The sequence below is a fragment of the Eriocheir sinensis genome, chromosome 67 (assembly GCF_024679095.1).
Source record: "Eriocheir sinensis breed Jianghai 21 chromosome 67, ASM2467909v1, whole genome shotgun sequence".
NCBI classification, from domain to species: domain Eukaryota; kingdom Metazoa; phylum Arthropoda; class Malacostraca; order Decapoda; family Varunidae; genus Eriocheir; species Eriocheir sinensis.
In genome coordinates, this window is record NC_066575.1 from 4,648,014 (window position 1) to 4,668,296 (window position 20,283).

General features: G+C 43.7%; 1 long non-coding RNA gene across 1 annotated transcript in view; it reads right to left on the minus strand.

The window, feature by feature from the left end:
• LOC126987860 (uncharacterized) overlaps window positions 1-19,877 on the minus strand; it is a 39,327-nt gene extending 19,450 nt beyond the window's left edge. Inside the window, exon 1 of the long non-coding RNA XR_007741247.1 lies at window positions 19,601-19,877. This is a non-coding gene — a long non-coding RNA (uncharacterized LOC126987860). The remainder of the gene's footprint in view (window positions 1-19,600) is intronic.
• Between the last annotated feature and the right edge of the window lie 406 nt (window positions 19,878-20,283).

Genomic DNA, 20,283 nt, shown 5'->3' on the forward strand with positions numbered 1-20,283 from the left:
GTGCAACAGAGTCTTGTGATTCGAAAGAAACTGCAGTTGCTGACAACCTCCTGAGGAGGCTTCCAGTGACAGAGAAGCGCTGTACAGACGGGCTATGGGCGGCGCGAAGATATGTAGCAATGAAGTTGCATTGTGTGGCTGTTACATCACAGTCCCGCCTGTTCTGCTTCCTGCTGCACGTAGCTCACCTTTCTCAAGTCCACACCGGGTGACAATGTTACACGCACAAAGGCCACCTAGTGGGGCAGTTTCCTTTGTGCTCCCCTGAGTAAGTCCTACGCCCTGCCTTGGTCTGGGAGCCGAGTGAGTTAGCTAATTGAGTGAGCGGAGTGAGGCAGGTGAGTGAATGTGAGTTGAGCAAGCTGAGTGAGTGAGGTCACTGTGTTACAGAGGGTGAGTGAGAAAGTTTGTGAGGGAGGGATTAAGTGGATTTAAGTGAGTAAGCGAGTGAGTGAGTGATCGAGGGAGTGAATGAATCAGAGATGCTGGCCAAAAGGAGGAAGTCATCGTCAAGAAGCTGATGGGCTGAGTCGCAGCGCCCCGCTCGTGGTGAGCTGAGTAACCCTCGGCTGCTCCCTGCTCGGCCACTGCCAATGGTCTACAGCTGAACACGGTGACCACGCAGAATGTACTATCACCGTACTTCAGGTTCATTAAAAAGAGTACAAGTATAGGACATTGAACCTCCGAAATGACGTGACGGACTGACCAAAAAGTTAGTAATAAGGTTTAAACTCGGATACCATTTCTTTTTGTGTCATTTCCTGTTTTCTTCACATGAACAGAGAAGTGAGAGTATTTCCTCTTTTTTTATTTACCTCAGTCTGCCTCAAAAAAAAAAAAATGTGTGGATATTACGGTACCATATGAAATGCGTAACGGCCAAGTCCATGAACGTAACGGAACTGCAGTTGAAGGTGTGTTAGTCTGAAGTCTTTTCCAATGTCCGAAGCCAAACATAACACAGGTAACAACACACCTTACCTCCTCATTTGTATTCCCGCCGCACCTCGAGTCTCCTGTTACCCTTACCTTCCTTACCTACATCATCATCTTCCTCTCTCTCTCTCTTCCTCTTCTACCTCCTCTTCGCTCGCTAAGGTTCCGCTAAGCATTTCTTCAACGATGATCCCTTTAGACAATACAAAAACTACTCCCTAGAAAATATCGCACATGGAGAAGCAGTTAATCAATGCGTCAACACCTTTACCTAACCTTAATTAACCTTCATTCCATCAGGTGTTTATAATTTTTCATTCTTTAATAGTTTTCTTCATCCTATTATTAGTCATGTTCTTGTTTTGATTTTCACCTTCACCATCTTTATCTTCTTCGCCTACATCATCATCTTCCTCTCTCTCTCTTCCTCTTCTTCCTCTACCTCCTCCTCCTCCTCCTCCTCCTCCTCCTCCTAAGTATGCAGGCGCAGATTCTACGTGAGTGAAGAAAGAAGCAAGATTACATACCCACACTTCCTCCCTCCCTCCCTCCTCTCTCCCTTCCCCACCCTTCCCTCCTTCACTCCACCTACGCTTCCCATCCTCCCTCCTCTCTCCCTTCCCCACCCTTCCCTCCCTCCCTCCTCTCTCCCTTCCCCACCCTTCCCTCCACCTACACTTCCCTTCCTCCCTCCCTCCTCTCTCCCTTCCCCAACCTCCCTCCCTGCTTTTACCTCCCTCTCTATCCATCCATCTACATCCTCGTCTCGGTATAAGCGGATTTTTGACACGAAGATAAATAAGAAAACACGAACGAGAGGCAGAACGTAAAGAGAAAACAAATATATAGGTGACGGGGTTCGGTGTGTGTGTGTGTGTGTGTGTGTGTGTGTGTGTGTGTGTGTGTGTGTGTGTGTGTGTGTGTGTGTGTGTGTGTGTGTGTGTTTAATATCAGCTTTCATTTTACTGCTTGGTATTTCCTCTTCCCTCCTTCCCTCCCTCCTTTTCCCTCCTCCCTCTCCCCTCCCTTCTCCCTCCCTCCTTCCCTGCGCAGGTGTGTTGGTGAGGTCGCAGTTGGTACACAGGTGAGGTTATTTTTACCATTACTATTACTATCACCGTTAAAATTATTGATATTTTTTAAAGTAAATGCACCAGGTAAAGCAATAAGAGGTAGAATTTATGATGGCGCTAATCACACCTGGCTTACCTTACCTGTTTCCAATTAGCCAAGAACACCTGAGAAGATCAATAAGGGATGTGAGACTGTACTGATGCCACTCTCCTTCTATTTCCTTTACCTGCCGTTTCCCTATTCCTTTTTTTTTCTTTATCCTCAGTCCTTTCTATTCCACTCCTTACTATTCTCTCCCTCCTTTATGCCGTTTCCCTGCTCATCTTCCTCCTCCATTCCCTTCCCCATCTCCCTCCTCTTCTGTCTCATTCTTTCGCTCCTCCATTCCCTAATCATCTCCCACTTCTTCCATCTCTTCATCTCTCCCTCTCCTCCATTTCCTACTCATCTCCCTCCTTTTTTTGCCTCTCATCCTCTTTTTCCTCCATTCCTTACTCACCTCCCTTCTCCCTCCCTCTTCAATCTCGCCCTCCGTTTCTCTATCTCTACCTCCTCCATTCCTTACTCATCTTCCTACTTAATATCTCAGCCACTTCCACTCCAAACTTCACCTCCTCATCTTCTTATCTTCCTCTATATCTTCATCATCTCTCCACTTCAAACTTCATCATCTCCCCACTTCACTTTCTTTCACCCCCTTCCACCTTTAGCCTCCAAGTAGACTCCCTCAACGCCCACTTGGAAGGCCGCGGCTCATTGCTCTCTTAGTGATTCACGGTTATTGGCTCGTAAAACACGTCGAGAGCGGCCAGGAAGTAACGGCGCGGCCTCGTCATAACCGATGTTCGGGGGTAGATCACAATTTGTCCATACGGATTTGAAGATATGACTCCCCTGCGCACAGTCTGAAGGAGGAAATGATGATATGTATAGCAGTATGAGTGTCATTTTTTTTTTTTTTACAGTAAAGGAAGCCAGCTCATTTTGAAGGAGGAAATGATGATATGTAAAGCAGTATGAGTGTCATTTTTTTTTTTTACAGTAAAGGAAGCCAGCTCATTTTGAAGGAGGAAATGATGATATGTATAGCAGTATGAGTGTCATTTTTTTTTTTTTTACAGTAAAGGAAGCCAGCTCAGTTTGAAGGAGGAAATGATGATATGTAAAGCAGTATGAGTGTCATTTTTTTTTTACAGTAAAGGAAGCAACTCAAAGGCACAAACATATGAAAACAAATGCTCCTATAAAAGAGAGAGTAGAAAAGAGAATGAATATTTAGATCCATGTCAGATATAATAGAATGAGTGATAAGCTAAATGTCAGTAATAATAGTTTGAATAATATGATGAATGTTAGTGATAATGGTATGCATAATAATGTGAATTTTAGAATACTGTAATAATTTGAATGTCAGAAAGTTAGGAGCGAATAAATAGGCTGACATAAAAAATAGAATAAAAAAAATAAAAAAATAAATAAAATAGGAAATAAAAATAAAAGATGAGGATAAATAAAGAAAAAAAGGAAGAAAGAAAAAAATAATCAAATAACAAAACAAAATAAAATAAACAAAAGTAAAAAAGGAACAAAAAAAGAAAGAAAGACATAAAAAGAAAATATATATACCACAGTGTCTTCAAGGTTGCTCTAACATATTTACTTATTTATATATTGCCGGGGGACTAAGATAATGCATCCACAAACCAATTATATTATTTGTTTGTTTGTTTGTTTGTTTGTTTGTTGCCATGCCTCATTTTCACGTTCACCTGAAACACCTGCGTCTATGGAGTGTTACCAAAGCCTCTGTCACACCTCCCAAACATTGACCTCGGCCACTTAAAAATGGTAACCCAGCCCCTTCAAATAGTGACAGAGCCCTTAAGTGGTAACCTGACCCCTTGAGGTAGAGATGAGTGGGAGAGAGGAGGTGGGGGAGGAGGGGGTAAGAGGAATAAGAGGGAAACGAAAGAAGATGAGGGAGGATATGGGGGAGAAAATGACGGAGGGGATGGATGGAAGAGGGAGAATGTGGGGGGAAAAAAAGGAGAAGAGGAGAGAAAGGAAAGGAGGAAGAAGAGAGGGAGAAGAAGAGAGAAACAAAATGAAGATACGGGAGAATATGGGAGAAGAGGGGGAAGATGATGGACACAAAAGAAGAAAGATGAGGAAGGATGTGAGGGAGAAGAGGAAGAAGAGGAGGGAGAGGAAAGAAGGAAGAGAACGAAGTGTAGGAAGGAGGAGGAAGAAGAGGAGGGAGAGGAAAGAAGGAAGAGAACGAAGTGGAGGAAGGAGGAGGAAGAGGAGGAGCAGGAGGAAGAGGAGGGAGAGAACAAAGTGTAGGAAGAAGGAGGAGGAGGAGGAGGACCAGGAGGAGGAAAAACCGATACGTGATGGAGAAGTTAAAGATCCCGCGTGGCCAGTTATTTATTGCGCTACAGGCCTGTGTCTGGCGTTAATGGCGGCGGGTTGGTGATGATGACGATGATGGTGATGGTGATGATGAGAAGGAGGAGGGGGAAGATGGCCGCAGGAATGTTTAGGTGCTTGCGGAGACACTGAACCAGGCAGGGCACAGGAGTGAGGGTGGAGGGCCGGCCGGGGTCAGGGTCATGCAGGGGTCATGCAGGGTTCATGGGTGAATGAGGGTGGTCAGTCATCGAGGCGGCAGGAAAGGAAGAGTGTGTGCATGTGTTCCTCCCCAGGTGTCGACGCAGCGTCCTCACCTGTCGGAACCTGTCTGTGTGTTGAATAACCTTTGGGTGATGCGATGAACCCTGGGGTCGGCATCGCCCTTGGACGCTCATCCCTTACTTAGCCGAAGCCAGATGTGCGTACTCATCGGCTAGCATAAGAACCAATCAAGACGCGACTCAACTTGGCGCTCACTTGATTGCTTTGATGAGTTAATCGTGTGTGGTTGGAAAGTTGGGAAGTGTGGTTTAGTCGGCGCAACATCTGTGGTCATATGCCGGAGAGAGACGGAAGGGGAAGGAATTATAGGAGAAGGGAACAGACCCCAGGAGACGCGACACAACCCCCGATTAATACCTGGTACCCATTTATTGCTGGGTGGACAGGGGCGTAGGGTATCGGAAAAGCCGCCCAAATTTTTCCACTCCGCCCGGGAATCGAACCCGGGCTCTCTCGGTTGTGAGCCGAGTGTGCTAACCACTGCACCACGAAGCCCCCATCGTTACGTGGCGCACACATTGACTTGTAAGGCAAAAAAAGTTTGTTAGTGAAACATGTACCAATTTGAGAGGATTCATGCAAAAACAACCACAAGATAATGCTACGGAGATGAGCACCGAGACCACGCGCAGCTACAGCGTGTGCTTCCTTAGAGAATGTATGTAGATATTTTTAGTGCAGGTGTTGGATAAGTGTGTCCTAAATAACGCAGTGGCGGGAACAGTCACGCGAGTTTCAAGCCGTCGTCCTCGTGAGTGTGTGGGCGGCTCGAAATGCCTGGCACGCCGGCTGCTGAAGGATCCCCTCAAACACCCGCCTTCGCACACCTGTCGTTTAGATGCCTTTTGGGTCACGCCATCCGCCACGGGGAGTCACCCGCTGCAGGTTCAGTGCGGCGCATCCCCTCCACCCTTTTTATGATCAGAGATAGAACGAGAGAGAGACCCAACACCTCTTCCGCCCTATTTATCAAGAGCACGATGGTGATGCTGAGGTGGAGAAAGTCTACGGCTCGGACACGCAAGGTCTAACATCTCGTGAAGGAATATACGGCATTCATTGATGCTTCCCGCTGCAATATCGATGAATATGACACACAAGAGTGACTAGACTCACCAAAACTAAAAATATTCTAAAGAAAAAAGACCTGATTGGAGTCAGACCTCGATTTGAATATGCATCTCATAGGTGTAGGGGCTCCACACGCCCCTTTTGGACAGACTTCATTCAAAGGCTCTTCGTCTCAATAACTCCCCTCCTCTTATTGACAATCTTCTACCTTTCAGACTCCGCCGAAATGTTGCCCCTCTTCCTGTCCTCTCTATATATTTTCATGCTAAATACTTTTCTGAACTTGCTAACTGCATACTTCCTCCTTTCAGCAACAGGAGGAATGAAAAACGAAACAACGACGACGATGAGGCTTGGAACATAAAAGGAGATGATGAAAACTAGAAGGAGGAGGAAGAGGACGAGGAGAAAAATACAAGAGGAGAAAAATGCACGGAAAGGAGGTCGAGAATATGAGAGTATGGGAAAAGATGAGTGGCAGGTAAAAGGGGGTTGCAGGGGGGTTGTGAGGGGGGTTGTGAGGGGGTTGTGGAGGGGGTTGACGTGTTGCCACAGCTATAACAAGATTACCTGCCGCTGCGACCTACTTAAGTCAATTAAAGTTTTCTATAAGTATGCAAAGTGGGGGGACGAGATGACGAGGAGGGGGAAGAGGAGAGGAAGGAGGGCGAGGAGAACAATGAGGAAAAGGGAAGAAAGAAAAGTAAAAAGGATGAATCTTTTTCATTTATTTCTACCGAGGGATGAATGCACATAAAATAACCTAAGACTTAATGGTGGATTTCCTTGATTAGTGAGAAAAAAATACTTGGGTTCGTAATTACACAAAAATATTTACAGTTATGCTATGAGTTTCTGAAGAGATGATAATGATGATGATGATGATGATGATGAAGAGGCAGACGGAAAGAGATATAGGAAGTAAGTCCTAAGGAGGGGAATGCAGGATGAAAGGTCAACTGAAGGTAAACTAAAATAAAAGGAAGGAAATTGTAAACTAAGTGAAAACTAAAGTAAAAGAAAGAAAAATGCCAAGTGAAGGTAACCTAAAATAAAAGGAAGGAAAGTGTCAACTGAAGGTAAACTATGATAAAAAAGGAAACTCTAAACTGAGCGCAAACTTAGATAAAAAAAAGGAGATTGTAAACTAGAGGTACACTAAAATAAAGCAAGGAAATTGTAACCTGATAAAAAAAGAAAATTTAAACTGAATGCAAACTAAGAAAAAAATATATAAACTGAACCAGGTGTTTCATTCGGGCAGGTAAGGAGAGCCACGGGAAGAGACAGGTGAAGGCATGAAGGTGGTGGTGGTTGTGGTAGCGGCGAGGTACCTTCAAGGGATCACACATGCAGTCTCCCACGGCCCCACTTCGGCGTCAGGAAGGTGAGGAGTTTGACGAGAGTTTAAACTTAGTGCCTCGCGGGATGTCGGTCTTCCTGAACTGTAACGAGACTCAGCACCCGGCCCGGTTTAGTTTAAGTTAGTTAAGGTTACGTTAGTTTAGGTAAGGTTGGGTGAGGTCTACATTTGTACTTTCTGCTGGGAAATGCACTGAGAATAATTAGAGTACGATTATGCGGTTAGTGTGTGAGAGGATATTTGTTGCCCTGCCTCTCTGTCCCTCTACCTCAATAATCTTCCATATTATCTCGTCCTCTTTCTACTTCTCTCATTGCTTTCACTTTAATTTTCTCTCTACTCTCCTCCCCCTCTATCAGATTCGTCTCTTATAATAATAATAATAACAAAACAATAATAAGCCACGACCCGCGCGTCCCCCACGGTTCAATGTCTCACGGAAGGTGCCAATCATGTATTCACTTCGGGAATATGCAGTCACACGGGCAGGGAAAACGCACTAGTCCAAGAGCCAGGGTAGATCTATTTACCCCAACGAATGCAAAAGGTTAGAGTAATTCTTATTTCTCCATGGAATTAGACTCCGAAAAGTTAGTCTTACAAAATAACTCACATCCATTTTGCACTCCTCGGGTAAATGAATTCTGCCTGACTCCTGGACTATTGAAAAAGATATATATATAATCACGAGTGGGAGGCTCCAGCGTGGGAGTGTGCGAGGCTGCAGGGCTTGGCAGAACGCGGGTGCAGAATCCCATTAAAAAGTCACCAGTTAAACGAAAGGACGGAATTACTCGACACTGAATCCAGTATAAAATAGAAACTGGTTCGTAGTTAAATTGGAATCGGGAGGATATATCTAAGCACAAGGACGTTGGTAAATTGTCGGATTAAAGAGCAATTATAGAGTTCAAATGGCGCAGAACGGCGGCGAGAGTATTAAAATAAAGTTAGACATGGAAGCGTTGAAACAGAACTCCATTTAATTTACTAAAAAAAAAGGTTCAATTGAATGGCCTGCTAAAAGAGCTGATGATAAACGAACAAAATTGCGACAGAAAAAAGGATACTGATAAAACATACGATGAAACAGCAATGATGAAGGACTTGACTGAAATAACTAATGCAAAATGTATTGAATATAATTAAACGAGGACAAGGAAAGGATTATGGGAGGAGAAAACGAAGAGAAAATGGAAGGAGGGGACTTAATGAAAGAAAGGTAGGAGAGGAAAACAAATATAAAGGGAAGGAGAAGAAGGAGAAGGAAGTAAGACAGGTAAGGATGGAAGGACTCGATGAAAAGATGCAGATAAGAGAGCTTGGCGGAATAACGTACCACAGAAATAAAGTGGAAAAGAGGAGGACAATGAAAGGAGAGGACTTAGTAAAGGTAGAGAGAAAGAGAAGGAAGGCAGGTAAGGATGGAAGGACTCGATGAAAAGGTGCAGACAAAAGAGCTTGGCGGAATAACGTACCACAGAAATAAAGTGGAAAAGAGGAGGATAATGAAAGGAGAGGACTTAGTAAAGGTAGAGAGAAAGAGAAGGAAGGCAGGTAAGGATGGAAGGACTCGATGGATGAAAGAGCTCGTCGGATTTAGGTGCAACAAAAATAGTGAAAATAATGGAATACAGATCAACAGGAAGACTTTGATGCAGGAACTAAAGCAAAACATTGGAACAGAAGCTGGACTGAACTCGTTGGAACATGTTAGAGTTAGAGATAATTGGATAAAACTCGACAGGAAAACAAAAGCGGTGTGTTCAGGAGGACGGACGGACAATAGGTGTTTCAATATATTCCGTAAGTCAGTAAGGTTGCCGACGAACTAATTAAACCACTAAAGCAAACAATTTCATATTAGGCCAATAAACTTTCTTTTCTCTACGTTTTCATGTTTTCTTTTCCTTTTCTTCTTTCTTTTTCTCTTCTTCTTCCTCCATCTTATTCTTCTCCTTTTTTTCCTCTTCTTCCTCCTCCTCCCTTTCTTATTCCTTCTTCTTCTGCTTTTTCCCTCTATTCCTTTTCTTCCTACTTTCCTTCTCATTTTTCCCTTCCTTCTCTACTTCTTTTTCTTCTTCCTCTTCCTTCTCATCCTCTTCCTCCCCTCCTTCTCTTCCTTTTTTTTTTTTCCTCCTTCTCATCTTCTTTTACATAACCTCTTACAATTCCTCTTCCTCCTCCTCTTCTTTTTCCTCCTCCTCCTCCTCCTTCTCCTCCTTCTCCTCCTCCTCCTGCCCCTCTTCCCATACTCAGATGAAATTCTAATAAGATTTTTCAAGCGCAAGAATCGTTTTATTTTCCCTCTACGATTGAAGGACAAAATTTAACATATTTTCCCCTTCTCTCTCCCCTCTTCTCCCTTCTCTTCCCATTCCCTTCCATCCCCTCAACTCTCCCTTCCTCTTCCCGTCACCATTCCCTCTCTTCTACTTTGTTCTTGAATTCCACACGTCCCCACCATTCCCTTCTCTTCTTTACGCTCTATTCTTTCTCTCTCTCTCTCTCTCTCTCTCTCTCTCTCTCTCTCTCTCTCTCTCTCTCTCTCTCTCTCTCTCTCTCTCTCTCTCTCTCTCTCTCTCTCTCTCATTCTCTCTCATCTCCCATCTTCTATTCCACTCTACAGGGATTTACTCCTTGGCATCTGAACCCAATACGTCTTCATGTCAACAAGCTGATTACATTAGACCCATATTTTCAGACCCTTTCGGCTCACAACAAATATTTCCCAAGTCCACAAAGGAGAAAGAGGGAGGGATAGGAAAAGATAAGAAAGGAGAAACGAAAAAAGAAAGTGTCTTTCACTCTCTTCTTTCATTTTCTCTTTTTCCCTTCCTTCCTGCTTTGTATCTCTTCTTTGTTCCTTCCCACTTTGCCTTCTTCCTTCTCTCTCCCTCCCTCCCTCCTTCCCTCTTTACCTCTCCCCCCCCCCCCCACCCTCCAGCTATCTCTGTTCGTTCTTCGGGGACCTAAAATCAAGTTATGCCTCTCCCTGTCCTGAAGACGAAGGATGAAAGGAAATCAATCAATCACGGAGCAGGAAAAAATGAAAGCAAGTAACAGTGGAACATACAAGAAAAAATTACATGAAAAGAAAGAAACAGAGATAGAAATAGAGAAACACAGGGATGCAGTAAACGAAACAACAAAAGGTAAATAGAAAATAAGAAAAATAAAGATTACGACAATATTCATGAGATATCAAGTTCGCTAATAAAAACATGCATATGACAAAAGCAATGAATGCATGATGAGAGAGAGAGAGAGAGAGAGAGAGAGAGAGAGAGAGAGAGAGAGAGAGAGAGAGAGAGAGAGAGAGAGAGAGAGAGAGAGAGAGAGAGAGAGAGAGAGAGAGAGAGAGAGAGAGAGTTACATTACGGTAATTTCGGACGCTCTTCGAAGAAAAATAAATAATGGATGGAAGGAGAGAAAGATGAAGAGGAGGAAAAATTAAAGAAGACGTAAGAAAAGAAGGTGAAGCAAAATAAGAGAGGAGGAGGAAGAGAATAAAACGAGAGGAGGAGGAGGAGGAGAAGGAAGAGGAAGAGAAGGAGGAGGAGGAGGTAAAGGAGGAGGTAAAGGAAGAGGAGGAGGAGGAAAAGGAAGAGGAAACGCTGCTACTGTTCTGATATAATACCTGAACACTCTCTCTCTCTCTCTCTCTCTCTCTCTCTCTCTCTCTCTCTCTCTCTCTCTCTCTCTCTCTCATCGGCCGGAAGGGATCAACAAACATTCCAATAGTTTTTTAGTTTTGTCTTTTATTTTTTCAGATTTTTCCCTACTCGTTTTTTTATGATTTTGATTTACGATTTTTTTTCTCTTCTTTACCCGGGTTCTCTATTTGTGTTGGTTCATGTTTTTTTCTTTCCTACTTGTTACGCTATTTATATTATTTTTTTCCTAATCCTCTTCCGATTTTTGGTTCAGTGATTGTCTGTTTTAATTCTTATTGTTTTGGTTTTCTCTCTCTCTCTCTCTCTCTCTCTCTCTCTCTCTCTCTCTCTCTCTCTCTCTCTCGCTCTCTCTCTCGCTCTCTCTCTCTCTCTCGCTCTCTCTCTCTCTCTCTCTCTCTCTCTCTCTCTCTCTCTCTCTCTCTCTCTCTCTCTCTCTCTCTCTCTCTCTCTCGCTCTCTCTCGCTCTCTTCCATCTTATCATCCTCCTTTTTTCTTTTTCTGCAGTTTTGCCAATAGACCGCGGCCCTGGTGTGCGCTCAAGCCAAAACAGTTTAATATTTCCCTTCCCAATCTTTTCAACCGTCATGCATAAATCAAATAAATAACACATAAATACACCATGAATAAATAAATAAGATAGAGTTCAACATTTAACATTCACAAATCGAACCTGTAAATAAATAACCATACTATAAACGAATAAATAAGTAAAATACAGTTTGGCAATTAACAGCTAAATAATTATAAAAAAAAATCCAACATACAAATAGGACTTTATATATTCGCAAACCAGAAGAGGGAATCGCAGTAAGAAAACAAAGGTAAAAATATGGTAAGGGATATATTGACCGGGGTGAAGGTGAAGGAAAAGCAGGTGCGATGAAATGAAGGTCAGGTAGGTGTGCATTAATTAACCTGTGTTGGGTCACTTCACCAGGTACACGAAGCCTTTTACCGTCCCTTAATATTTTCCTCCCCCGGTCTTTCTCCTTCCTTTTTCCCTTTCCTGTCTTCACCCTTTCTCCCTTCTTTCTTTCTCTCCCTTCACCCCTTCTCTCTCTTTCCTTCTCTCGCTTCACCCTTTCCTCCCTCGACCTATATCCCTTTCTTCTTTCTTTCTCTCCCTTCATCCTTTCTCCCTTCCTCTTTCCTTCTCTCCCTTCACCCTTTCCTCCCTCGACTTGTATTACTCTTCTTTTTTTCTCTCTCCCTTCAGTCCTTCCTTCCTCGACTTTAATCCTTCTCTTCTTCCTTCTCTCCCTTTTTCCTTACCTCCCTTCTTCTTTCCCTCCCTCGGTCCTTATCTCTCCCTTCCTCCTCCTTCATCCTTTCCTTCCTCGACCTATCTCCCTTCCTTCACCCTTTCCCCCGCCCTTCTTCCTTCCTTCCCTTCATCTTTTCCTCCCTCGCCCTTTATCCTTCCTTCTTCGTTGTCTCCCTTCACCCTTTCTCCCTCCCTCCTCCCCTCCCTCCATTAACCTTCGCTTCACTCTTCATTTTCCAACACTTACATCATCCATTTAGAAATTACTGTATGGACCTGCTCTCTTTCCCTATCTATCCGTCGATCGATCTATCATGCTATTTATCTATCTATTTATATATCTATTTATCTATCTATATACTTTTCTCTCAATCAATTAATATCTGCATCAATTTATCCATCTACCTATCCTTCTGTCTAATTACCTAACTGTATAACAACCTACCTATTCATTAATGTCTATTCCTCTATCTATCTAGCATCTTTTTATCCATGAATGTGTATGATTTTTTCTATACATTAATCTATCCATCTATCTATCTATATATCAATCCATCTCTCTACATACATACAAACATATACAACGTTAAATATTTCTCCATTCATCCTTTGCAGTGCCCGTTAAACAGTCTTTTCTGCGCAGGTGAACTTCTTTTGTTTCTTCCTTAATATCTGTTTCCGCCTCAGTGTTTTTCGTCGCTTCCTCCGCCTCCACTTCACCCGCTTCGTTTTAAGTAATTCCCACCACCCGTTCACAAGTTCTATTTTTAGCGTCTTGTTCTACTTAGTGTTTTTGTGACGCTTTGAAAACCAATACACACGCTCCTTCATTCTTTCATTTCTTTCCTTCTTTCCTTTCCTCCTCTCCTTTATTCCTTCCTTTCTTCGTTCGTTTCTTTCCTTCCCTTCGTTCCTACCTTCCTTCCTTCCTCAAACAAACTACCCACCTCCATTTCCTTGTCCCTACCCTTCCTTCTTTCCTCCCTTCTTACCTTCCTTTCCTTCCTTCCTTCCTTCCACAAACAAACTAACTTTCCTTTCATTGTTCCTTTCCTTCCTTCCTCAAACAAACTACCCACCTCCATTTCCTTGTCCCTACCCTTCCTTCTTTCCTCCCTTCTTACCTTCCTTTCCTCCTTTCCTTCCTTCCTTCCACACACTATCTACCATTCCTTTCATTTTTCCTCTCCTTCAACACACTACCTACATTCCCTACTTTTCCTTTTTTTCTACTTTCCCATTCCTCCTTCCAACCTGTCTTTTATTCCTTCACTCAATACGTCTATCCCAGCATATCTGCTTCTATAATATACCCACTTCCTTTCCTCCCTTCTAATTTTCCTACTTTATTTTAAGAGTTCTCACCATTCTCATTTAAACATTAACTTACGATTGTCTGTTAAGTTCTCCAGTCGTTTAATCTATCATCTCGTTTAGTAGTTCCCTTGTTTATGTAATTTATGCTCACACAAAGTCCAAGGGCTAAGGCGACAGAGATGAGCACCGAAGCCACGCGCACTCACTCTCACACTCTCTCACTCACACACACACTCTCTCACTCACACACACACTCTCTCACTCACACACACACACACACTCACACACACACACACACACTCACTCTCACACACACACACACACTCACTCTCACACACACACACACTCACACACACACTCACTCTCATACACACACACTCACTCTCATACACACACACACTCACTCTCATACACACACACTCACTCTCATACACACACACTCACTCTCATACACACACACTCACTCTCATACACACACACTCACTCTCATACACTCACACACAACGTTACGTCACCATTCAACAATTTACTCTTCAGTTCATGCAACTTAACACCACAAAATTTATTCATTCCCTGAGCCTCTTACTTTATCCACGTCATTCATACACTTAGTCAACATTATTCACGCTTCACTTACACTTTTCATTTCTAGTTTCCACGCGGGAATTCATTTCACGACGCTTGTTCCTCTTCTTTAATTCGCATCTACGTAATTCATTCCCTCGTGCATATATTTACTTGCAATTATATCACTTCTTCACTCTTTCATTAATTAACCTGTGTTGGACCACATCTACCTCTCTCCCTTCTTCCTTCTCTCCCTTCTTCCTTTCCTCCCTCGACCTTTCTCTCTCCCTTCATCCTGCTCTCCGGTAACTGACTCAGGAGTAATTTCCGTGGCCAGAGTTCCTCCCGTTACGTTATACCAATACAAGGGCACCGTGTATCACTATGTATCGCCGCTGTATATCAGAATGTATCCCTGTGTATTGCTGCTGTATCAGAATGTATCGCTATGTATGATCGCTGTATATTAGCGTGCAAACCTTGTGAATCATCGCTGTATATCAGAATGTATCGCTATTCACTATTACACTCTTCTGGACACTCCGTTACATACTCTTTTATGTGGGCAGTTCTTGTAGGGGTTCCTTTGTTTATTTTGTGAGTTGAAGGAAGGAAGGAAGGAAGGAAGGATTGATTATTGGGGCGTTGTGTCTTGGCGCCGAGGAAGGAAGGAAGGAAGGAAAGAAAGAAAGGATTAAGGAAAGGGGAGATAGATGGCTTGTGGAAGGAAGAGAGGAAAGGAAAGGAAGAAGGAATGAGGGAATGAAGGGACGGAAGAAAAGAAGGAACGGAAGGAAGGAAGGAAAGGAAAGGAACAAAGAAAGGGGAGATAGATAGCTTGAAGAGAGGAAAGGAAAGGAAGAAGGAATGAGGGAATGAAGGGACGGAAGAAAAGAAGGAACGGAAGGAAGGAAGGAAAGGAACAAAGAAAGGGGAGATAGATAGCTTGAAGAGAGGAAAGGAAAGGAAGAAGGAATGAGGGAATGAAGGGACGGAAGAAAAGAAGGAACGGAAGGAAGGAAGGAAAGGATTAAGGAAAGGGGAGATAGATGGCTTGTGGAAGGAAGAGAGGAAAGGAAAGGAAGAAGGAATGAGGGAATGAAGGGACGGAAGAAAATAAGGAACGCTTCCTTATCCTCCTTCTCCCTTTATCTGTTTATCCTTCTTCCTATCTATTCACACATGATCATTTCCATATTTATCTTTCATTTCCTTACGTTCAGTTCCAAGAGGTAAGGAAGAGCGGGGATAGGAGAAGCGTAATAACAGTCGTGAAGGAGGTAGAGGAGAAGGAGGAAGAGGAGGAGATAAGGAGATGGAAATAAGGAGAAATGAAAGAAGACTGTGACGAGAGAGAGAGAGAGAGAGAGAGAGAGAGAGAGAGAGAGAGAGAGAGAGAGAGACTTAAACCTTATTCATATTTAACACAAACGATCCAAGTTATTCTCTCGCTCTCTCGCTCTCTCTCACGCACACTCACTCCCTCACTCTCACTCTCACTCTCTCACTTACTCACACACTCTCACTCTCACCCTCACTCTCACTCTCTCACTCTCACTCTCTAAGCTAAACCCTTTCATCTCCAGGCTGATGCACCTTCCCGAAATTTTCTCAGGTGTAAAGGACCAGTGCCGAGAGGGAGGGAGGGAGGGGGGGAGGAGCAGGAGGAGAAAAGTGGAGGAAGGGAGGGAGGGAGAGAGAGAGGGGGAGATAAGTGGAACGTGAGGAAGGGTGGGAGAGGGATAGAGATAAGTGGGTATGAAGACGCATCTCCCCCCCCCTACACACACACACACACACACACACACACACACACACACACGCACACGACGACTCCCTCCTTCACCATTCAACATCCACTAATTAATTCACCTTTTAACAAACACACGCACTCACTGATCTTCCCTAACCGCCATTACCGAGCGCAAAAAAAAACACCGCTCACATTTTTACCGTCGAATTACTCCCCCGGGTCGGCATGCTGTTGTGATGCGCGCTCCCGGCCGCTCCATCAATTACCGCTGACCTTTTGTACCGGCGCTGAGGAGGCTTTTAGGTGCGGCGCTAAATTTAGAACCAACGCGGAATATACGTCTGGGGGTGCATCGCTTCACTTACTCCCTGCCTCCACTTCCCGACAGTCCCCCCCGAACAAGTTTCCACGCAACTGCCGTATCCAATAACAAGAACAACAAGAACAGGGAATTGGCAGTTTTGTTACATATTCTCTACACTTGAGCTTGAGAAGGGAAGGGGGGGAAAGGACAGAGGAAGGGGAAAAGGGAGAAGGGGGAGGAAGGGAGGTACAGGGAGAAGGAAGGGAGAGAGGGAGGTATAGGGAGAAAGGGGGCGGAAGGGAGAGAGGGAGGTATAGGGAGAAAGGGGGAGGAAGGGAGAGAGGGAGGTAAAGGGAGAAGGGGGCCGGAAGGGAGAGAGGGAGGTATAGGGAGAAGGGGGAGGAAGGTAGAGAGGGAGGTAAGGAAAAGGGGGGAATTGAGTGGGATCACATTGGACATTTCAAGCAACTTATTTCAGCAATCGCCGATATCTTTAAATAGTTCCATTATTTAAGCGTTCTCTCTCTCCTGCTTCATACCGACTCATTCATTTCAAACCTCGTAAATGGGTAAAAAAAAATATCTAATAGGAATGCATAGATATTTTTTTTAGGTTTCATTTTGACGAACAGATAAACAAAGATTAATAAGTTGAGCATTATACGGCAGGTAAACGCGTGCATTAACAGATAGATCACGAACAGACAAGCTAAACACAGACATCCTCCAGGAATAATAATTTGATCAAGAATATCCAACATAAATATACCAAGAAATAAATAAGTAAAATATACAGAACACTTATCCGCTTGTCAGAACACTTATCCGCTTGTTTGCGAGAGGAAACCTGCATTTTCCATCACTAATGAGAAGGAGTGGGAGGAGGAGGAGGAAGAGGAAGAGGAAGATGAAGAGGAGGAGGAGGAGGAGGAGGGAATTTAGTGATTGAGGCCTTAGAACATTCGTATACAAATTGGGAGGGAAGAGAAGTAGTGAGTTTTGTGCCACTGGAGTTTACCGTGCATTTAAGTAAGGAGGAGGAGGAGGAAGACCAAAAGTAGGAAGTGGCGGAGGACGTGGTGGATGCAGAACCATAATAAGAGAGTTAAGCTTAAAAAAGAACAAGAAAACGAAGAGCAAGCAGAAGATGGGAAGCGGCATCGTAAGCGGAGTAAACCAAGAAGGAAAGGCAAACACAAGCAGATTGGAAGATAAAGAAACACTGAAGGAGGCGAAGGATGAGAAAGATACGGGAATGATATTTGGTTGTGGGGAGGAAGATCAAGAGGAGGAGGAAGAGGGAGGAAGAGGAGGCGGATATAGGACCAATATACGAAGGTTAAGATTAAAAAAAAGACAAGAAGAAGAAGAGGAGGGATGGACGCAAGAGGAGGAGGAGGAGAAGGGGGAAGAGGATGCGAATACGTGAAAATAAAGAGCAAGAAAAAGAGGAACAAGAAGAGGAGGAGGTAGAAACAAAAGCAACGTCAGGCCGAATAGAAAACAAGATAAAAAAAATACAGGAGGCGAAGGATAAGAAAAATGGTAAGGTCGTTTAAATGCGAAGGAATCCCTGGCGCTGTATGGCTGGCACTCGAGGCGTCCTGCAGCGTAATGGCATCAGGGAGCGCGGTGGTTTGATGTTATTCAATTAAAGCTCGACGTCTGCGATCCTTGCCGTGACTCGCTGGGAAGGTAAAGGTGAGGGCGAGGAAGGCAGCGACCGGGGGAGACTATACACGCTTTGATTCGATGCTTGTGTGACGGTTTTCTTGGACACTTTTTGCTCTTATTTCGACTATATCTAAAGCCTACGAAGGAGATTAGTCGTGTTTTAATGAGTGCTTCTTATGCTCATGGTGCAGAGGCCTTGTCAAACTATCAATAGGAGGGTATCAGGACACCTCTCCTCCCGAAATTGACCTGTCTTTCGTCCACTCTAACTCTTTTTAGGAGCAGTGAGTATCGGGCTTTTTTTTTTTTTACATTTGTTACCTTTTTTTATGCCCTTGAACCGATTCTTCTGCTGTAAAATAAATAAAATAAATAAGGTTACCCATGTAAATACCGACAACTCCCAGGAAAGTCTTATTAAATGTGTATGTAAACCTTGAAATGTTTAAAGAGTATAGGCCCTACACTTCCCGACGTTTGGTAAAGGTTTCGTGGGAGTTGTGGGTGTTTACATGGGCAGTTTTAGGAGGCAAGTGATAGTTTGGCAAGTCTTCTTTCTGCACCATGAATATGAAAATCACTCAAGAGAACCAGACCACCAGAACCAGAGAACCAGAGAGAACTCCATTGTGGCCTTTTAGAAATATTTGTTGTGAAAACTGCGAGTGTCTGAGAATACCGGGCGTGCCTTAAATACATAACTCACTCCATAACATCTAAAATTACCCGTCAGTTCCGCTCGTTAACTGCTTAATGACAAAAAACCACGTTATTTTTTACATGCGGGGCTTTTTCTCTCATAAATAAATAAAGTAAAGCTATTTATGTGTGCTGATGAAGCGTATTAATAAAACTCAATGAAATGACAATACAAAACCCCGGAATAGCTTAGGGAAATTCAGGCAGGTGTTTGCACTAATTGTTCTCCTTGTTCATGGCCAGGTAAAGAAACACAGGCGGCGAGGCACATGTGTTAAAAGGAAGGAAAAAGAGAGGGAGGAAGGGAGGGAGTGAGAAGGGAGGATGAAGGAGAGGAAGGGTAAGGGAGGGGGAGAGAGGAAGGGTAAAGGAGGGGGAGAGGGAGAGAGAAAGTGGATCACATCGGACAGTTCCCGCAACTTATTTCCCAAACAAATTTTTCATCTTCGGAACCAGCCTGTTTTAAGCCCTCCCCCCCTTCCCCCCCTCTCCCCCCCACGTTCACCTACTTTACCTGCCGTTTGTTTCCTTTGACCGGCACCTCCATTACACCTGCAGCGGAGCAATTTTACGCCGTTCTTGCTCCTGTGTGTCTGGCGGAGGCAGGACGGAACCCAAGAGCCCTCGTGTGGCCGCTCAAGGAAGTAGTGATGCTATTTAAAGGGCGAGAGAGAGAGAGAGAGAGAGAGAGAGAGAGAGAGAGAAGATAATGGTGGTGGTGGTATTAGTAGTAGTAATAGTAGTAGTAGTAGTAGTAGTAGTAGTAGTAGTTTAGGTGAACATCAAAAGTACCCTTACCATAACCAAATCTACCTTAACTTATTCAGCGCAGACCGTCTCAAATATACTTTACGTAATACAAAAAAAACATAACAGAACCTAACCTATCTACCTTACCTATCCTAACCTAACCAAGAGAACCACAACTAAACCACCAACCACCACCACAACCACCACCATCCTTCCTTCAATATCCTACCAACCTTTCCTTCCCTTCCTTCTTTCCTTATATACTTTATCTCCCATTTCCCTCTCCTTCCTTACCGTCCTTCTTTCAAAACACTACACTTCACTAGTATACAAGTCTATTACATTTACCAGACCATCTTTACAGCAACATAGAAAACACGAAAAATAACACTACATAGCTTCCTTAGTAACAATGCATTAATAACATTCGAATCTTAAAAAGGATGTTATTTACCTTTTAAGACGGAGAGAAGAGGAACCTGCAACATCCAGAGACTTCAAAACACAGGTAAATTTGACAAGGTAAATTTGGCACATACGAGGCTCTGAGAACGCCACTGATCAGGTCCACAATCCACCACAGCTTCCTTGACTCACTGCCTCCTCCATACACAATAATGGGCGCCAGTGTGAAGCTACGGGAGTTCAATGGGGCAGCAAGTGAAGCCCAGCCGCTCGTCTCACGCTTCAAAGCACCGAGCAGACGCATGAAGCCCGAAGCGAACACTGCAGCGACGCGAGACTGGTTTCAAGTGTTTCTGTGACGCTTTGGAAAATGATTCAATACACGTTCTCCTTCATGCCCTACTTCCTTCCTTCCTTCCTTCCTTCCTTCTTTCGATACATAGTCTTTCCTTTCCTTCAATATATTACTTAACTTTCCTTCCTTTCCTTCCTTCCTTCCTTCTTTCAATACATAGTCTTTCCTTTCCTTCAATATATTACTTAACTTTCCTTCCTTTCCTTCCTCATATAATCTGTCTAACTTCTCTTTCCTTCCTCCTTCCCTTTCTTAATTCCTGCCTTCCTTCCTTCCTTCCCTCCTTCCTTATTTCGATACATGGTCTTTCCTTTCCTTCAAAATATTACTTAACTTTCCTTCCTTTCTTTCTTTATATAATCTGTCTAAATACTCCT